The 17,746-nt window shown below is 51.6% G+C and overlaps 1 long non-coding RNA gene across 1 annotated transcript; it reads left to right on the top strand.

The window, feature by feature from the left end:
• The first annotated feature begins 3,861 nt into the window (after window positions 1-3,861).
• On the top strand, window positions 3,862-17,187 carry LOC128349268 (uncharacterized). The gene is made up of 3 exons (XR_008318681.1): window positions 3,862-4,016; window positions 5,466-5,526; window positions 15,639-17,187. It is a non-coding gene; the product is annotated as an uncharacterized LOC128349268 (long non-coding RNA).
• The last annotated feature ends 559 nt before the right edge of the window (window positions 17,188-17,746 follow it).

Below are 17,746 nucleotides of genomic sequence, written 5' to 3'. Positions count from 1 at the left end.
ATAATTAGAAGGACCCCATCTGCTGATGCATCTTCCATTAGCTTTGAGATCTCCACATAACATGGGCACAAGTGCCTGGTTTAAAACCACACCTATGCTATGCCGATCTACATCCAAATCCATGCATTTCAGAGAGGCATCCCTGCCACCTAGCTGCTCATCCTCCACCATTTGTCCAGGTGCTCATGTACCTGTCTATAAGAGGGCTACAGGCTGCCTTACCCACACGGACCTAAGACATTCTTCTGACTCCTCAGTCAAAATATCTGCTTTTCTTTCCTACTTCACCTAGAATATAAAGCAAAAGTCTATGGATAATAAAGTTGTGGAAGCTATCATGAGGAAAAGCTAATGTCTAGTCTCTGACTATTTGACTTGAAGGGTGCTTCTGATTTTTTTTATTTTTTTTTAAATAGCATGTTCAAAAAGGGCTCAGGAAATGGGATACAGAACTAAAGCAGCACTGGCAACAGAAAGCAATTGACTATGTACAACCACCATTCCAGACTGCCATGACCCATGCAGAAGTGCTCGAGGTGTAAATTTGGCTGCTTCTTGGTTCTTCTGGTCCATAAATTCAGATTTGGTTTTTGAGGCCTTGCCAAATTGATTCCTTGAAATCCCTCCCCCTTCATTTGAGCCTTCCAATTATCTTGATAAATTAGGAAGTAATTGGACCCACAAAGCAGTATAAAATGATAGTGTCCATTAAACAATTCTCTTAACTCAATCATTTATTTCACCTAACTTCTGTTCCAGTTACAACTAGAATTAATTGGTTTAAAAGTTGTCCACGTCAGTTTATACAGTTCTTCACAACTGAAGAACAGTATCTGCTATTGTGGTTTCTCATTATATTATTTATAATCTGCAGTCAATTTGCATAAGAATGGCCAGCCATCTGCCCACCCCAACCCCCCCTTAGCAATAGAAAGTCAGCAGTATTATTAAACCATGTTTTCAAACTGGTATAAGCCATTAAAGCTACCTAATGGCACAGCGGGGAAATGACTTGACTAGCAAGCCAAAGACTGCTGGTTCGAATCCCCGCTGGTATGTTTCCCAGACTATGGAAAACACCTATATTGGGCAGCAGTGACATAGGAAGATGCTGAAAGGCATAATCTCACATTGTGTGGGAGGAGGCAATGGTAAACCCTTCCTGTATTCTACCAAAGACAACCACAGGGCTCTGTGGTTGCCAGGAGTTGACACCGACTTGACGGCACACTTGACTTTACTTTATAAGCCATTAAGGCCCTGCTCACATATTCATGAATGACTGCAATGCCAAATGATGGCTTGCCTTTCTGAAAGAGCCATCACTGATCAAATGCCACAGGTAGAGATTTCATGCCACTTATACTTTGCAATGGATGCAGTTCACACATTCAGGTATGTGTTTAGTCTTTAAAAGGTCAGTTTAGGTATTCAAGCTCCTGGGAGCATCTTCCACTTGATGGAGTATGGGGGTTGGTGTCAGATTCATATGCACATGACATTGCATTTAAAAAAGTAATCACAGCTGCATGCACAATTCACTCAGTTTAAGTGATACTGCTTTCCCCCCAAAGTGTGTTGAGCATAACTAAACATGTGCATGCTCTTATCAAATGAGAATTTTTAGCCATTTACTAGGGACAGTTTCAGATGCCTGTCACTATCCTATTCTGTCTTTTGCAGGATGACTTGCAGTGGTGGAGCTAGGTTACTGAACAGTATGGACCTCATGGCCTTATGAGGCCCTGGTATAGGGCCCTGGTATAGAGTTTTTAAGCAGAAGAAGCAGAATAAATCATGTTATTTGTAGATCACCTAAATCATTCTAGGGAAACTTCCCTGCTAAGCATTCATATATGGAAAAAGGAATGAAGGGAGGAAAGAGGGGAGGGACAGACAGGTGACAGAAAGGTGTGTGAGAGAGAAAATTTAAAAAAGAGGAGGGGGAGGGAGAGAGGGGACAGAAGGAAGGAATGAAGAAAAAGAAAGAATGAAAAGGGAGGTGGAAAGAAAGAATGTGCACATCTGAGGCTTTGAGAATCCTTGGAAGTATATGAGTTTTTCTTTCTCTCTCACACACTCGATTCCACCCCTTTGGGAATGGAGGAGCTGGTGCCTGGTGCGCTGGGCTGGGGCTTTCAGGAGCTGCTAGAATACAGCATGCCCAGCTCCTTCCAGGCCTAAGCATTCTCTCCTGACTCCTCCTCCCGCTTTCTCAGTATAATAGGCTGACTGCCGGAGGAGGAGCAAATCATTAGTTGAGCATGCCCTGCCCTGGTGGTTTCTTGAAGAGCCATCATGCCAGCTTCTCTGACTCACCAGAATTCTGTAGGGGAAAGGAGATGAGATTCCTGGCAGCATTTCTGTGGCTGCCCTGCTCACATACAAGGAGAAAAAGACTGGGGGTCAGACTTTGGCCCAAATGTCCATTCTTAATGGCGTCACTGGTGATTTGTACCATTTTGGTACAAATGTGTATAGCAACATTCTTCAGCTTACAGACTTTTAAAAATGCAACATTCCCTTTGTTTCTGGTTCTGCATATCTCCCGGTAATTGTTGATATCTTGAATAATACAAATATCCATATGAGAAACTGTGACCTGCCTCACTAAGCCTCTTAGGAAGTGCTCTGCTTTTTTATCTACCACCTTGAAAACATGTCTAATTTTTCCAGATAGGCAAAAAAATATGCAAAATAATGCTATTTTGTGAATATATCACATGGCTGCAACTGCATTCAAAAAAACTACAAATCCCAGAACCACCTGTGCCACTCAGAGACCTGAAAGGAAGAGTGGGAGAAGTGCCTTTTAAATGGAAGCCTTGGAAAGCAAGACTGCTGCTTGAGAGCTCCTTCTGGAGTGAAAAGAATGCAATGCAGCCCATCTCTTGCCTCCACATGGACCCAGATAAAGAGGTAGAGGGAGAGAGGGCAGATATGACATACATGTTGGATGATGACTGAGTTCTGTAGCAGAGAACCTACTGACATTTCCAACTGTTGGGAGGCTCCCTGCTGTCATCATGGAACTCCCTCGGACAACACCCAACAAAGAATGGACCAGGTCTCATGATCAGTGAGACCTGGTTTGTGGCGGTGAGCGGGAAGAGCGGGCAGAGCCCGCTCTTCCCCCTCACAAGCGGAAGGGAGCCCTGCGCAGCCAGATCAGCCGCCCACACGATTGCCAGCTCTGTGACGTGAGTGCGCAGGGCATGCTGGCGAGACCTCCGGAGCTGGGAGGCGGCTTTTCGCCTCCCCTCCAGGGGTCTCCTCATGAGTAGCTGTGGCGAAGAGCTGCGCCACAGCTACTCACGATCCAAAAGCCCAGGTTTGCGGTGTGCTCGCTCCGCAAACCTGGGCTAAGGGGTGGGCTACTTAAGCGGGTTAGCCACTCAAGAACCACCGGGCTCGCAGCCAAGCTTGGTGGTTCTTACGATTAGCAAAAATTGGGCTAGGCTCGCCTAGCCCAAATTTTGCTAATCGTGAGAATAGCCCCAATGTCTGACAGATCTAAACAACTGCAAGGCTCTAGGAAGCACACTTATTGCCTACCCTAGTTCTACCACTCGTAATCAGTATAATATACAGGAAGTCAGGATGCCTCTGAATACCAGTTGTAGGGGAGCAACAGTAGGAGAGAGGGCCAGGCGCGTAACAATGATAGGGCAAGGGGAGACAGTTGTCTGGGGGCCCCACTGCCTGGAGGGGCCCCCCAGAGGCACCTCACATGACTCCCCATTGCCCCCTGCCCAGCCCCATAGCCTCTCAGCCACTTGCCCTCTTCGCCGTCTCTCCAGCTTGTTCTCCTGGCCGGCAATCGAGCAGCAGACACCTGCAAAGAGCTCCTTTTCTCCCGCCTCTCAGCTGATCGGCGGGTGGGCGGGGCTTCCACGGAGGTCTGGTGTAGGCCTCTGTGAAGCCTGAACTCCAGTAGGGCCCAAGCCAGCCAGGAAGGAGGAGGCAGCCAGAGTGGCCTCCACTGTTCTCTGCAGCAGAAGACCCCTTGCTGCCAGGTAGAGTGTGAACTCCTTTTTGTGGTTACCTTCCCTGCCCCACCCCCCGGATATATAGGCATCTGCTTGCCATAGGGCTTTGATATGGGGGGGAGGGACTGAGAAGTCTCTGAATATTTATTTTTAAACAGCTTGGAAAATTTGCTGGCTTAAAAAAAAACTATCTAAAAAGTCCTATAAGTGGCTTGTTTCATGGCAGAAAATTACAAAAACTTCTGGAAGGAACAGTATTATATTTATTTTATTCATTCATTTATAAATGCACTTATGTTCAAGTTGTTTTGCAACCCAGAAGGTCTGAGTGAGAACTGTGAAGCATGTGTTGTGCTTTTATTTTATTTTATTTTTCATGTGTGTGAACTGCTCTCCTGTAACTTGCAGGGACTTCAGGGTCAATCTGGCCAACATGTGAATGCAGCACCTCCATTCCAGAGGAGATGTGTCTTAAAGGGCTTTAAAAGCCTCCTGTGAAAAACCTCCTGGAATCGAACTTGACTGAATTTGTTCAGAATTCTGAGAAAACAAACATAGGCTCACCCTGCATGGTTGAAAGTCTCCTTTGCTAATCTGCAGCGAGGGGCCCATTTTAATCATTCATCTTTCTAGTGTGTTCTAGGCATTAAATGTAAAATAAATGTATAGTACTCAACGTATATCATGATATATTGTGACGTGTGCGTGTGTGTATTCAGTGAAATGTATTTCCAGGCAGCATACTTATTTTGGAATATCAGACTTAAATCCTTGGGGGCCTAGGGTGTGCGGAGGCCCTGGACTTTGAGTGTGGGGGGGGGCATTTTAAAATCTTGTCTCTGGGCCCATTCCAACCTTGCTACGCCCCTGGAGAGGGCATGCCCTCGCCTCTTGCCTGTGGGCTTCCCAGAGGCATCTGGTGGGCCATTGTGGGAAACAGGATGCTGGAGTAGATAGGCCTTGGCCCTGATCCAGCAGGGCTGTTCTTATGTTCCTAGGTCATAAGGTTCTACTTTCTAAATTGGCTCCTGTCAACCCTCAAATTTCCTCTTTTAGAAGAGTCTAAACAATTTCTCTCGTACTGTTCTTTTCAGCTCCCATTTCCCTATGGGGCAATATATCTAACATTTAAAATCAAATGGAATTAATATAAACAATTTTTTGTGAGGAGCATGGAGAAATGCTGCTATATAAAACATAACTTCAGACGAAGCCTTCTTCACTACACCAAAATGATATACCTTTGTTATTAATGCCTAATCAAGAAATTTATAGTAAATAGTTGATCCTGTTTCATTTGTAGTCATAAACTTCCATAAGTTATTATGTTAGTGATGCAGACACATAAATAATACTACCTCACTTATAATTTTGTTCCATTTATTCTAGTTTTCTGGGAAATATAATTTAAGAGCATGTCTTATTTTCATTTTCCTCTTGCTGTCACAATTAATTTTATACCTTTTTGGTATTCAGATCATCAGCATCTTAGGTGGAAACCAGAATAGCACAAAGAGCAAAACATTCATTATGTCAGGTAATGTATCATTAATGCCTTAAAAATGTATTATTTTGGCTGTTTCAGTGACTCAGTAATACACCCTTTTTAAAAGAGAAATGAGCTGTTTTGAACTGGTACCTTAAAAATATGGCCAACATCTCAAACCCTGCACAGCCAAGATGCACACACATGTTGGGTTATTATCAGTTTCTTAAGCCTTCTGTTTTGCATAAGCTTAACTCTCTTTAATGTCCTTTAAAGGTCCTAAACTCTGGCTAAATCATGCCAGTTTGTTTTTAAATCATTCTTTTCCTTTAGGATCACAACCTTGATTTAAAATGGAAAAGAAAAATGTCCCAGGGTGGAATAGTTTTCATTTGAAACTTCCCTTAAAAAGAAGCAGAAGCAAGCTTTTCACTAAATCAGGCCATTGAGCCCAATACTAAGCCTTTTCACACAATCATCCTAACCCAGGTTGGAGGCAGGCAAACCTGGACGCTTGTATGAACCATTGCTGGTTCCCCAAGCCTGTCCTGCTATATAGATCATTTTACTAGAGTTGCCAAGAACTGATTCTGGAACCTTATGTCTGCAAGCCATATGTAGTGTATGGGTAGCTTTTTCTCCTACCTTTCTTCCACAGCATCACTTCTACCTAGGTTTTCCTCTTACCTTGCCTCCACACAACTGGAAATTTCCCAATTTTCACACATAGCACACAATCCCAGGTAGAACAAAGAGGGGCCATTTACACAGCAGGGCAACTCACCTTCCCCCCAGATGATCGCTGAAACATTGCTGGGAGCAGACCACACTTCCAGATGATGTGCGCTGCATCCTGGCCTCTGGATATCCCACAATGCATTGTGTGATATGTGCGGTGCATTGGAGGATTACCCCAGGAGATAGGCGGTAGGAGGTAGGGTTAGGTATGTGCACAGTTTTGTTTTTTTAACCGGTTTGTTCAGTTAGAGTCTGAACCGGACTCGATCAGAACCGGGCATGTTCAGTTCCCCCCACCTCCAAACAGACTCCCTGGCTCAATTTGAATTTGAACAGCTTCAGAGGGTTCAAACATAAAACCAACATTTTTTAAAACACTCACGATCTCCCGGGGGGGGGGGCTGCTGCCACGGCTGCAGGAAATGTCTCTAGCAGTTCCCCCTCCCCCACTGGCTTCCCCCCACCCAGTCTCAAAGTGGCCCAATTCAGGTGAACCTGGACCAGTCCTTGCGGGCACGCCCTCAAGACAGACCAGTTTGATGGCAAAGTAGGAGTGTACACAAAACCAGATCTTGCAGTTTGGTTTGGGTTCAAACAGGACATGGTACGTCATGATGGGTGATACCTATCACCCAACCCACAAATCCTTGAACTACTTACCCTGAAAAAATTCAAAAAATCGTTAAAAACTGGGGGACTGAATGTGGTGCAAGGGTTTGAAGATGGCAGGCAGGAGGGGGTCAGCAGGCAGGGGTCAGCAGATGAGGGAGGGACTAAAAAGCAGGGTTGGGGGGGCAAGGGGTCCACAGCAGCTATAATCCACCAAGGTACAGAGGGCAGCAGCAAGCAATCCAAAGGCACAGCAGCTGCAGCACAGCCAGAACTCTTCCTCAGAAACCAGAGGAAGAGTAAAGCAAGGCAGGAACTGCTTTGGTTTAAATAAACTTTGAAACTCCCTTCTTTTTGCTCCCTTTCCCCTCATCCCTCTCCCCAGCCAATGGGAGAAGAATTGCCCTGACAACACTGATTTGAATGACAACAAGCCAACCAGAGCAAAGGAGATCACTAGCCAAACAGAAGGCAGTGGCCAAAAACCAATCAGCAGGGCAGAAAAACTATAAACACAGTCCACAATAATGGTGGCCACCAATGTCCAAACCTTCAGACTGGTTCAAACCAGTCTGATTCAAACCAGGCTCAACTCAGTTCAAACTCAGATTGACCCCCTTTTTTCGTGGGTCCATCTGGTTTGAACTTGAACCAGTCAAAATGGGCCAGTCTGAGTTGAACCCGGTTAAAATCAAACTGGTTCTGTAGACCTCTAGCTCTAGGGGCTGCCTCTGTGTCTGCTAGTGCCGAACACAGACCCAGCAAACACACTATCCTGGGGACCAGGTTAAGGGCTCACTTGAACCTCTAACCCTGGATAAAAGCAGGGTTAAAAAACGGGGCTAGGTGGCACTGCCCTGCTGGGATCAAGTCCAATCCTGGTGGTTCTCATGCACAGCCTAACCCAGACTGGGCTTTCCTAGCCTGCATTAGCGTGCATGTGAGAAAACCCACAGTTTGATTGTGTGAATGACCTCAGTATGTTGTACTTCCTTTCAGGTGTCTGTCGGTACATGCACACATGTTGTATGTGTGAATGACTTTGAGGCGGTTCCCACGATCAGTGGGAGCTGCCTGGGAAGGGTGAGTGGGGAGAGCGGGCTTAGCCCGTTCTCCCCACACACGAGCAGACAGTCTGTTCCGGGTGGCTGAACCGGCCGCCCACATGACTGCTGGCTCTGTTACGGAGCCGGTGGGGGCTGGGAAGATCGGGGGCCATGTGGCAACTCACGATCAGAAAGCCCAGGTTAGCAGAGTGCTTGCTCTGCTATCCTGGGCTTAGGGGAGGGTTGTTTAAGCGGTTGACCCGCTTTCGTGAGACCGGGCTCGGCTGCAAGCCCAGTGGTTCTCATGGCCAGGCAAAATCGGGCTAGGCTCCCTTAGCCTGATTTTGCATGACTGTGAGAATAGCCTCTTTATCTGCTTCCATTTTAAAAGTGAACTTTAGTGCAAGCCCTTTTAACTGCAGTAGAGGTAGTATACTGCTGTCCCTGTGTTCAACCTATCATGTGAATAACTGTACCTGTGTACAGATCGCTCTATGTACACTGTTCACGGAAGACCTATTCACGTGTTTTGTTCAATCTGTACAATCTGTTTACAGTGTATGTATCTATACTGGTTCAGTTATTCACATGTTAGCTATCCACTTTTCTTTTGTAAAGTGCTTCAGCGACATCTGCCAGTTGAGTGGTATATAAATTTAACAAACAAATATCTGTACCATGCATTTGAGGGACCTGTGCCCAGGTTTACTTTTAAAATTAACAGAGCTACAGTCATTCACCAGTGTAGTGGTGGTGACAGCAACTTTGCACATGTTGGTCACTATGAGATAACTGTGTCTCATATACAGAAGCTATTCCCACAACCAGGGGAAATGGGGCTTAGGGAGCCTAGCCTGATTTCCCCTGGTCATCTGCTGCCATGGGAGCCGTGTGGCTCCTGGCAGCAAACTGGGAAATCCACTAGTCCCCTTAAATGAGGTTAGTGGAGTGAGTGCTCTGCTAACCCCGTTTGGTGGATTGTGTGCTGCCGCAGTGCAACTCCACACCATGGCAACACATGAGGAGACCCCCAACCAGGAGGCTGCAAGCAGCCTCCCAGGCTCGGGGGTCTCTCCAGTAGGGATGTGCAAACTGGTTCAAATTCGAACCGGCCCGGTTCAGCGGTTCGAATTTGAACCAGACCGGGCTCTTCTGAATCCGAACCAGTTCAAATTCGAACTGAATCCAAACCGGTTCAATTCAAACCGGTTGGGATCATTTCGAATCGGTTCAGATGTGCCATAGGGCTCTATAGGGTCTGTATTCATTGAATAGTGTGTCCTCCATTTTGTGGCTCCTTTCGTTGAACTTTTGCTCCTGGCCTCCATTTTGTGAGGCTATTTTTCAGGCATTTCATTGGCTGCACTATTGATCCTGTGATTGGCCAGAATGAGTCTTGTGCTCTGGTAGGCTGTTGGCTGTGCCACTGTTGAGAGCTGGCACCCTGTTGGCCGGGGGGGGGGGAGTGCAAAGGGGGGGGGGCTCCCAAAGGAGGGAGTTTCAAACCTATTTAAACCAAGCCTCTTGTCTGGAAAATTCTCTTTGGCTGCAGTTGTGGGATCATGATCTCTGGACCTTGCTTCGTTTGCTGGTGTCTGTAATTGTGAGTCCCTTGACTGTGTGTCCTGCCACCTTGTGCTCTTTTCTTTTGTCCATCTGCCCTGTGTCTGTGTCTCTTCTCTGTTACTTTACTTACTTTGTTCTTAACTTTTCCCATATTCTTGTTCTTTGTCATCTGTTGTCCTCCTTTCCTCATCCTCCATTCTTTCTTTCATTCCTCCTTTATCATTTGGCTTCCCCTCCCCCACCCCCATCCATCTGCATTGGTTTCATTTAGTGCTGTTTTATTATTTGTGCTTTGTTTTTGTTCCACCTTGTCCAGTTTTTTTTTAAATTGTTCTTGCCTGTGCCTGCTTGTCCCTGTCGCCATCCCATCTCCTTCCTAATCCATTCCCTCCCACCCAGGCCAGGCCAGTCCCTGGCTCGGGGCCTAGGCCCTGCAGCCCAGCCTGGTCTCCATGCCCTGTGACCCTCACCTCTCCTGTGTGCCACATCTGCCCCTCTGCAATTCCCCCCCCTTTATTTTTCTTGCTGGCTTTTATTTCATTGATTATATATTGTTTGCATTCATTCATTCATTCATTTGGATTGCTTGCTGCTGCTGTTGATTTATATATTTTCTGCTGTGATTTAATTATTAATTTGTGTGTCCCTTGACTGGGCCTGCTCCTACTGCCCCCTTTGCTCCTGCCTTCCCCCCTCCCATCCAGATCCCCCCCTCTGTTGCTTGTTTGTTGTTTGATGTTTGTTGCTGCACCCTCCCCTTCCTCCCAACACCCCCCTGCTGCATCAATACCCCCACCCCGTCCCCCCTCTGGTCTCTTCTTGGGACTGCTGCCCCCTGCATCCTAACACCCAACCCCCTTGCTATATTGATACCCCCAACACCCCCCCGGTCTCTTCTTGGGACTGCTGCCCCCTGCCTCCTAACACCCCACCTATTTGCTACATTGATACCCCGAACACCCCCCCTCTGGTCTCTTCTTGGGACTGCTGCCCACTGCCTCCTAACACCCGACCCCCCTAGCTACATTTATACCCCAGCAACCCCCCCTGGTCTCTTCTTGGGACTGCTGCCCCCTGCCTCCTAACACCCCACCCCCTTGCTACATTGATACCCCCAACACACACCCCCTCTGGTCTCTTCTTGGGACTGCTGCCCACTGCCTCCTAACACCCCACCCACTTGTTACATTGATACCCCCAACACACACCCCCTCTGGTCTCTTCTTGGGACTGCTGCCCCCTGCCTCCTAACACCCCACCCCCTTGCTACATTGATACCCCCAACACACACCCCCTCTGGTCTCTTCTTGGGACTGCTGCCCACTGCCTCCTAACATCCCACCCCCTTGCTACATTGATACCCCCAACACCCCCCCGGTCTCTTCTTGGGACTGCTGCCCACTGCCTCCTAACACCCCACCCCCCTAGCTACATTGATACCCCCAGCACCCCACCCCCACTGGTCTCTTCTTGGGACTGCTGCCCACTGCCTCCTAACACCCCCCCAGCTACATTGATACCCCCAGCACCCCCCCCCCGGTCTCTTCTTGGGACTGCTGCCCCCTGCTGCCTAACACCCCACCCCCTTGCTACATTTATACCCCCAACACCCCCCCTCTGGTCTCTTCTTGGGACTGCTGCCCCCTGCCTTCTAACACCCCACCTATTTTCTACATTGATACCCCGAACACCCCCCCCTCTGGTCTCTTCTTGGGACTGCTGCCCACTGCCTCCTAACACCCCACCCCCCTAGCTACATTCATACCCCCAACACACACACCCTCTGGTCTCTTCTTGGGACTGCTGCCCACTGCCTCCTAACACCCCACCCCCTTGCTACATTGATACCCCCAACACAAACCCCCTCTGGTCTCTTCTTGGGACTGCTGCCCACTGCCTCCTAACACCCCACCCCCTAGCTACATTGATACCCCCGACACCCCCCCCCTGGTCTCTTCTTGGGACTGCTGCCCACTGCCTCCTAACACCCCACCCCCTTGCTACATTGATACCCCCAACACACACCCCCTCTGGTCTCTTCTTGGGACTGCTGCCCACTGCCTCCTAACACCCCACCCACTTGTTACATTGATACCCCCAACACACACCCCCTCTGGTCTCTTCTTGGGACTGCTGCCCCCTGCCTCCTAACACCCCACCCCCTTGCTACATTGATACCCCCAACACACACCCCCTCTGGTCTCTTCTTGGGACTGCTGCCCACTGCCTCCTAACATCCCACCCCCTTGCTACATTGATACCCCCAACACCCCCCCGGTCTCTTCTTGGGACTGCTGCCCACTGCCTCCTAACACCCCACCCCCCTAGCTACATTGATACCCCCAGCACCCCACCCCCACTGGTCTCTTCTTGGGACTGCTGCCCACTGCCTCCTAACACCCCACCCACTTGTTACATTGATACCCCCAACACACACCCCCTCTGGTCTCTTCTTGGGACTGCTGCCCCCTGCCTCCTAACACCCCACCCCCTTGCTACATTGATACCCCCAACACACACCCCCTCTGGTCTCTTCTTGGGACTGCTGCCCACTGCCTCCTAACATCCCACCCCCTTGCTACATTGATACCCCCAACACCCCCCCGGTCTCTTCTTGGGACTGCTGCCCACTGCCTCCTAACACCCCACCCCCCTAGCTACATTGATACCCCCAGCACCCCACCCCCACTGGTCTCTTCTTGGGACTGCTGCCCACTGCCTCCTAACACCCCCCCAGCTACATTGATACCCCCAGCACCCCCCCCGGTCTCTTCTTGGGACTGCTGCCCCCTGCTGCCTAACACCCCACCCCCTTGCTACATTTATACCCCCAACACCCCCCCTCTGGTCTCTTCTTGGGACTGCTGCCCCCTGCCTTCTAACACCCCACCTATTTTCTACATTGATACCCCGAACACCCCCCCCTCTGGTCTCTTCTTGGGACTGCTGCCCACTGCCTCCTAACACCCCACCCCCCTAGCTACATTCATACCCCCAACACACACACCCTCTGGTCTCTTCTTGGGACTGCTGCCCACTGCCTCCTAACACCCCACCCCCTTGCTACATTGATACCCCCAACACAAACCCCCTCTGGTCTCTTCTTGGGACTGCTGCCCACTGCCTCCTAACACCCCACCCCCTTGCTACATTGATACCCCCGACACCCCCCCCCCCTGGTCTCTTCTTGGGACTGCTGCCCACTGCCTCCTAACACCCCACCCCCCTAGCTACATTGATACCCCCAGCACCCCCCTGGTCTCTTCTTGGGACTGCTGCCCCCTGCCTTCTAACACCCCACCCCCCTAGCTACATTGATACCCCCAACACACACACCCTCTGGTCTCTTCTTGGGACTGCTGCCCACTGCCTCCTAACACCCCACCCCCTACCTACATTGATACCCCCAACACACACACCCTCTGGTCTCTTCTTGGGACTGCTGCCCACTGCCTCCTAACACCCCACCCCCTTGCTACATTGATACCCCCAACACACACCCCCTCTGGTCTCTTCTTGGGACTGCTGCCCCCTGCCTCCTAACACCCCACCCCCTTGCTACATTGATACCTCCAACACACACACACCCCCGGTCTCTTCTTGGGACTGCTGCCCACTGCCTCCTAACATCCCACCCCCTTGCTACATTGATACCCCCAACACCCCCCCGCCTCTGGTCTCTTCTTGGGACTGCTGCCCCCTGCCTCCTAACACCCCACCCCTTTGCTACATTGATACCCCCAACACCCCCCCTCTGTTCTCTTCTTGGGACTGCTGCCCCCTGCCTCCTAACACCCCACCCCCTAGCTACATTGATACCCCCAGCACCCCCCCTCTGGTCTCTTCATGGGACTGCTGCCCACTGCCTCCTAACACCCCACCCCCCTAGCTACATTGATACCCCCAACACACACACCCTCTGGTCTCTTCTTGGGACTGCTGCCCCCTGCCTCCTAACACCCCACCCCCCTAGCTACATTGATACCCCCAACACACCCCCTCTGGTCTCTTCTTGGGACTGCTGCCCACTGCCTCCTAACACCCCACCCCCTTGCTACATTGATACCCCCAACACACACCCCCTCTGGTCTCTTCTTGGGACTGCTGCCCACTGCCTCCTAACACCCCACCCCCTTGCTACATTGATACCCCCAGCACCCCCCCCTGGTCTCTTCTTGGGACTGCTGCCCACTGCCTCCTAACACCCCACCCCCTTGCTACATTGATACCCCCAGCACCCCCCCCCCCCGGTCTCTTCTTGGGACTGCTGCCCACTGCCTCCTAACACCCCACCCCCTTGCTACATTGATACCCCCAGCACCCCCCCGGTCTCTTCATGGGATTACTGCCCACTGCCTCCTAACACCCCACCACCTTGCTACATTGATACCCCCAACACCCCCCCCCCTGGTCTCTTCTTGGGACTGCTGCCCACTGCCTCCTAACACCCCACCCCCTTGCTACATTGATACCCCCAACACCCCCCCTCTGGTCTCTTCATGGGACTGCTGCCCCCTGCCTCCTAACACCCCACCCCCCTAGCTACATTGATACCCCCAACACACACACCCTCTGGTCTCTTCTTGGGACTGCTGCCCCCTGCCTCCTAACACCCCACCCCCCTAGCTACATTGATACCCCGAACACCCCCCCTCTGGTCTCTTCATGGGACTGCTGCCCCCTGCCTCCTAACACCCCACCCCCCTAGCTACATTGATACCCCCATCACACACCCCCTCTGGTCTCTTCTTGGGACTGCTGCCCCCTGCCTCCTAACACCCCACCCCCCTAGCTACATTGATACCCCCAACACCCCCCCTCTGGTCTCTTCTTGGGACTGCTGCCCCCTGCCTCCTAACACCCCACCCCCCTAGCTACATTGATACCCCCACACACCCCCTCTGGTCTCTTCATGGGACTGCTGCCCACTGCCTCCTAACACCCCACCCCCCAGCTACATTGATACCCCCAGCACCCCCCCGGTCTCTTCTTGAGACTGCTGCCCACTGCCTCCTAACACCCCACCCCCCTAGCTACATTGATACCCCCAACACACACCCCCTCTGGTCTCTTCTTGGGACTGCTGCCCCCTGCCTCCTAACACCCCACCCCCCTAGCTACATTGATACCCCCAACACACCCCCTCTGGTCTCTTCTTGGGACTGCTGCCCCCTGCCTCCTAACACCCCACCCCCCTAGCTACATTGATACCCCCAACACACACACCCTCTGGTCTCTTCTTGGGACTGCTGCCCCCTGCTGCCTAACACCCCACCCCCTTGCTACATTTTTACCCCCAACCCCCCCCCCGGTCTTTTCTTGGGACTGCTGCCCCCTGCTGCCTAACACCCCACCCCCTTGCTACATTGATACCCCAACACCCCACTCTGGTCTCTTCTTGCGACTGCTGCCCACTGCCTCCTAACACCCCACCCACTCTCTACATTGATACCTCCAACACACACCCGCGGTCTCTTCTTGGGACTGCTGCCTCCTGCCTCCTAACACCCCACCCCCTTTCTACATTGATACCCCCAACACACACACACCCGGTCTCTTCTTGGGACTGCTGCCCACTGCCTCCTAACATCCCACCCCCTTGCTACATTGATACCCCCAACACCCCCTCTGGGCTCTTCTTGGGACTGCTGCCCACTGCTTCCTAACACCCCACCCCCTTGCTACATTGATACCCCCAACACCCCCTCTGGTCTCTTCTTGGGACTGCTGCCCACTGCCTCCTAACACCCTACCCCCCTAGCTACATTGATACCCCCAGCACCCCCCCGGTCTCTTCTTGGGACTGCTGCCCCCTGCCTCCTAACACCCCACCCCCTTGCTACATTGATACCCCCAACACACACCCCCTCTGGTCTCTTCTTGGGACCGCTGCCCACTGCCTCCTAACACCCCACCCACTTTCTACATTGATACCTCCAACACACACCCCCGGTCTCTTCTTGGGACTGCTGCCTCCTGCCTCCTAACACCCCACCCCCTTGCTACATTGATACCCCCAACACACACACCCTCTGGTCTCTTCTTGAGACTGCTGCTGCTCTGCCCCCCTGATTCTCCCCTCCCTGCTACATCACACCTCCACCCCCCTCCGTGCTGCTCTTTCTCTCTCTCTCCCTCTCTTTCTTTCTCTGCTTCTCTCTCTCTAGTCTCTCTCCTTCTTTCATCCATCCCTTCTTCCCACAGCTGCAGCCACATATTACCACCACCGACCTCACCTGGTCCCTGCCATCAGTTCATTTTATTTGTCTCTGCTTGGGGGTGAGTTGAGCAACTGAAATAGTGTTGTCTCCTCATTTCTGCCCCTCCATCGTTGACCCACCCTGGCTGCCTGTGCCCCATGCTGCCGCCCTGTCTGTGTCTCAACCCAGGGGTGGCTGGCTGGTGCATCCGTGACCAGCAGTGTGCAGCAGGAGAAGGACCAGAAGAAGAGGGGTTAGTGTGCGTGCACAATTGTGTGCACCTTTTGTTGTCCCCTTTCCCTATTTGGCGGTTTTAAATAGGGACATCTGTATTTTGAAATGCATTTGGGTGCGGGGAGGGACACTTGGAGATGTACTGTTGTTGTGTGTTGCTGAAGAAATTGTTGTTGTGTTGCATGCTTTTCTTGCAGGTTGTTTCTTGTTTTAACAGGTTCCCCACCCCACCCCAGGTCATTGTTGTTATGTTTTGGAGATATATGATGTTCTAACATGTGTTTTGCTTGGTTGCTTTGGGTGGAGTGGGTGGGCTTTGTTAAAGTGCAATTTTTTAAATAGGCAAGGTTGCTTGGTACCCCAGTATTTCTTGAAATCCACCCCCCCAACCCAATCCATCCTCACACTGTTCAGTTCACTAAAGAAGGGTTTCCTTTGATTTTCAGGTTCCCAAGCTTTGACTGCATCCCTCCCCCCCCGTAGGTGCTGTGCCCTCCCCGCATCTTCCATTTTCCCCATAATCAAAAGACTTGCCCCCCCCAACTACTCCACCTAACTGTGCGTGCCACCCCCCCACCCAAGGGTCCACCCTTTTCCCAAATTAAAAAACACACCCATCCCCATCCCCAATTGGCTTAACACCTGACCCACCCCAATTTCAAAAGGTTACCCTCCCCCTCACTTCAATTGGCTTTCCCCCCTCCCACATCAAAAAGTCTTCCCTTCCCCCCAGTTGGCTTTTTCCCATCAAATTTCCCTCCCGCCGCCTCCCAATTAATTGGCTTTTTTGCCCCTTCCCCCTTCCAATTTTTTTTTTTTTTTTTGCCCCTTTCTGGCCTTCCTCATAAAGTCTCCCACCTTTAGAAAAAGTTTAACATGTCTGACCAACACGAGTGCCGTGTTGCGGGCAGGGCTCGCAGAAGGTTGGCAGGCAGAGGTGGGAGAGGCCTGCGGCAGCTGTGGCACAGAAAAGTGGGAGAGGACGCGGGGAGCCTGAGGATACCCCGGTCCTCCCCATTGCACAATTCTTTGCCCCAGCTGAGGGGTTTGTCCACAGGCTCGATTTCCCCCAGCCTGCTGCCGGCAATCGCGGCAGAGGCAGAGGGACTAGGGCTGTGGCAGGTCCCTCCTCGGCAGCACCAGTTGCTGCTGGGGCACCGCCAGTGGTGGTAGAGGAGACTGTTGGTGTGGGAGAGCAGGTAGAGGGCGCTGAGGATCTTATGGCTGGCAGCGATGCAGCCAAGTTCTCCCTCCCTCTTGGGGCCCTTCCCCCATCCTTTCGCCGCTCAGTGGGTCCCCCCCTCATGAAGTCCACCACTATGAGGAACGGTCTGCCAAGGTGGTGGAGGAGAGGCCTGCCTCTCCTCTGCCAGTGGAGCCAGGCCCTTCCTCTCGCATGCATGGTGGAAGGGTCGGGTTGGGTGGCAGCAGTGGGCAGGCAGCGGCGCCCCCCCAGGACTGCAGCCACCCAGCCAAAAGAGGCCTAAGAAAGTGCCCAGGGTGCGGGAGGCCCAGGGCAGGGGTGTCTGGGAGCACCTTGAGATCCCTGAAAATGCCCCACACAATGCCCGCTGTGTCCACTGCAGGTTGCAGGTCAGCCGTGGCAAGGATGCAAGGTACCTGGGTACGACACCCATGTGGAGGCACATGACGCGTCACCACCCAGGTCTCCTTGGCCAGGCTGGCAGCGCTAGTGCGCCTTGTGCACCTGCCACTAGGGCAGACAAGGGCAGTGTCCCTGAGCCAGCCAAAAAGCAGGCTACACTGCCAGTCCAGCAGTGGACACAGGTGTCGGGCAGCAAGCGGACTGTTCGTGTGGATCATCATCATCTCATAGGGGAGATTATTTCCACCGATGACCAGCCGTTTCAGGTGGTC

The sequence above is a fragment of the Hemicordylus capensis genome, chromosome 3, assembly GCF_027244095.1.
Source record: "Hemicordylus capensis ecotype Gifberg chromosome 3, rHemCap1.1.pri, whole genome shotgun sequence".
In the NCBI taxonomy this organism is placed as follows: domain Eukaryota; kingdom Metazoa; phylum Chordata; class Lepidosauria; order Squamata; family Cordylidae; genus Hemicordylus; species Hemicordylus capensis.
Note: the sequence above shows the minus strand (reverse complement) of the source record. Positions and strands in the feature narration are given on the sequence as shown.